Source organism: Pteropus vampyrus, unplaced genomic scaffold, assembly GCF_000151845.1.
Source record: "Pteropus vampyrus isolate Shadow unplaced genomic scaffold, Pvam_2.0 Scaffold104, whole genome shotgun sequence".
NCBI classification, from domain to species: Eukaryota; Metazoa; Chordata; class Mammalia; order Chiroptera; family Pteropodidae; genus Pteropus; species Pteropus vampyrus.
In genome coordinates, this window is record NW_011888885.1 from 4,473,157 (window position 1) to 4,476,355 (window position 3,199).

Genomic DNA, 3,199 nt, shown 5'->3' on the forward strand with positions numbered 1-3,199 from the left:
CTACAAAAGGAGGGGATGGGGAAGAGGGTCTCCACAATTGTACAGCAATAGCCTATCTTTATAGAAAACGTTCTCGTAGAAAGATGCTAGGATGTGTTAACAATCCAGATCTACTGGGCTGCTCTAGGTCATCATCAGCAGACTTGGAAGGGCCTTGAAGACACCGAAGATACCCTCCTCTACCTGTTTGTTTGAATACAGTTAAGTGGGATCTACTTCTGTGGGCAGAGCCAGAGCCATTTTTTGTCACTGGCAAAATTTCCTCCTCTAACCTGACTTTTCCATGTTTTAGCAAGGAGGTGGCGTGAAAACGCTCAGACCTACCCGATACTCTCTTAATATTTCTTAAATACATGATATAGTGTCGGTTTTTCCCAAGAAATGCAGGGACTAGTCTAAAGCAAGGTTATACTACAATTTATGAATTATGGAAGCAATTGATAACGTTGGAACTTAAATGAAACATTTAAGTTGGGGTAATGAATATTTCCAGGAAGGAGAGTGGCTAAAAATTAGGACAAATGTAACAGGTTTTCAATTACTCCCTCCCCAACAAATAACAATGACAACCATTTGAAGTACTAAATCCAAAAGTTTTTTCATTTCTATAATCACTTTCCAGGAAAACTTGGAAGTTCAAAATTTATTCTATGAGATCTCTCTCATATTAAGTTGATCAGAGCCTCTGTTAGCTGATACCCTGAAACATGGAGACATTTATGCTGGGAAAGGGGAAAATATTAATCAGGGTTAACTGTGAAATATGAGAATATCTGCCTATATTATTTCTGGCTACAGAAAGGTATTTCAATCTCCGTTTAGCCTTAAAAGAAATACATCCAAATTAGTGTGTCTGTGTATAGGTGGGAAGAACCACATACATTAATTTTTGGAAAAAAGCTGCTATGTGTTTATTAAGACATTTCTCTTAAAAAAGCACAGCTGGCTCAAAAAAATCATTATCCATATATCATTACACATTCAGAAAAGTTTATGAGAAGATGTAGCAGGGCAGACTTCTCTTGTGACTCAAATGAATCTGAGGAAAGAACAGAAGAAATCATACATTTGATTATAACTGCTGATTACCGACAAACATATACTGGCAATTAATTTTGGGAGGCAGGATAGCTGGACTGCTTTCCCCTTCTGGCTAATGTTTTGCTTATCATTCCTCTACCTTCAAAAATTCTTTTCCTTATTTAAGTCTATATGCACCCCAAGAGTCTCTCCTCAACATATATGAATCTTGGAGGAAACCAAATTAGTCAATTATGATGAATAAGCCAACTGCAAAGCTCAACCTCAGAACGACCACCATATCTCAGGTCAAAGATCAAGCCATGGGAGAGGAATCATGTCCTACTGATTTAAATTTGGGGCGGCAAAACTAATGACCAGCTATTAATTAGCTCTGTGACAAGCCACTATTTACTAGCTACTTATAATCTCTCAAGAAACATGTATGAAATAAGAGAGTTTGAGCTCATGGAAGCTTTATTTATACCTGAAGATACTTATCTCTCACCGTTAAATCTATTCTCTTCTGTGGATTAAATGTTCAGTCATTACAATTTTAATGACCATTATTGAACACAATATTAAAGAGCCAACCTCAGAAGAAAGGAGCCAGATTGTTCTGATTTGGGATAAGAAGTTCCCAAGGAAGATGCCAGTCCAACTAGGCTCTTCCTGATCTACTTCCATCCCACGCCCCTAACTGAATATCTAGCAACCCAGGGACAAAGAAACAAAAATCAGCTGATGTGGTCCCCCTGCCACTGACAGCTATGGGTATAACCTTAAAACCTGAAGAAGCAATTTAAAAGGATTTTCTTACTTCAAATAATCTCTTTAGAAGTCTGAGTAATGATGCAACCTGAAAAAGTAAAAGACAAATCATCTAAACAGCTTTGTGATTACCCAGAGTATTGTCAATCAGATCACAGAATGGCACTTAGGAATATTTTAGCGGGGGAAATGTAATCACAATCATTTTCTCAGGCAGTTAGGTTAAGACTCCTCAATCTGACATTCTGAAGGATCCTAATGTTAATACCTCAGATTTTAGATAAAAGCATTAAGCTTACCCCAAAGCATCAAACTGGGGTCTATGAAATATCTGACTGGCCATACCCAATAGAAATACTGTCAGTCCAACCCACTTGCTAGAAAGTCTCACTAAAAAGCAATGCTCTGGTGAAAACTCTAATAGCCTTTGGGGCCTACTTAAAAAAAAAGAAAAATTCAGTTATAATAAACCAAAGTACTGGAAAAGATTTTCTAAGTGCAATAAGACTCGGTATTCTTTTATAAAATCCAAACTGAAAGAATCAGTCCAAAAATGATCTGAAATGAGAATAATGGAATATATCAAATTTCCAGGTATGACCCATTTTCCTTTCAAAGTAGAACTTGAAACCATATTATTCTTCACTCTATTCTTTTTTCACAACTTATCCTCAAAATCAATTTACGTGCTTCCTTTTCTTTACCTCAGATTTCATTTTATTTTGAAAGCAGGCCTTCGCTGAAGCATATAAACATAAACATGGTAGCATTCACTACCAATACAAGGGAGCAAGGAAAGGGGGCTGTGATTTAAGTCACAGGTTTCCAGCTCTTCAGTTCTCCATGAAGAGCCACCTGACATTTATATTTTTCAGCAACAATGCAATTAGATTTTGTTTGTTCCTGCTTTATAGCCAAATAGGTTGAGCGCCAAAAAGAACCTGGACAGAGCATAACTTCTGGATATTTTTGTGGTTAATATCCTTATTTACAGCTTATAGCTGAAGGGAAATAAACATCCATGGAATAAACAGCTAACTGGCAAATTAACAAAGGTGAATCTAAACACTAAGCACCAAGAAAGTGGCAACAGTATTAAAATAGCTCCCTTTCCTCAAATTAATAATTTATCATTGTAACTGATTAATAAATTACAATTAATAAAGTACAAGTAATAAATTGACATAATTGTAGAATTAGAAATGCAACGATGGTTATCTCTTCATATTTTCAAAAGAAACTTATAGGTATTTCTGACTTTTAAACATAAATAATACCTACCTATACATCAGGGCCTTTCCCTTTTCATTCCCCAAAGCAAAATATCCACTTCTGGGAGAAAAATCCATGGTATGAACAAGAGAAATATTCTTCTTTTTAATGACTGGGAAGTTTGAAAATACTGTAC

The 3,199-nt window shown here is 36.0% G+C and overlaps 1 protein-coding gene across 1 annotated transcript in view; it reads right to left on the reverse strand.

The window, feature by feature from the left end:
- Positions 1 to 886: 886 nt before the first annotated feature.
- UTP18 (UTP18, small subunit processome component) overlaps positions 887 to 3,199 on the reverse strand; it is a 32,046-nt gene continuing 29,733 nt past the window's right edge. The window contains exon 15 of the mRNA XM_023533504.1: positions 887 to 1,039. The gene's annotated coding sequence lies outside the window, so the exon portion shown is untranslated. The remainder of the gene's footprint in view (positions 1,040 to 3,199) is intronic.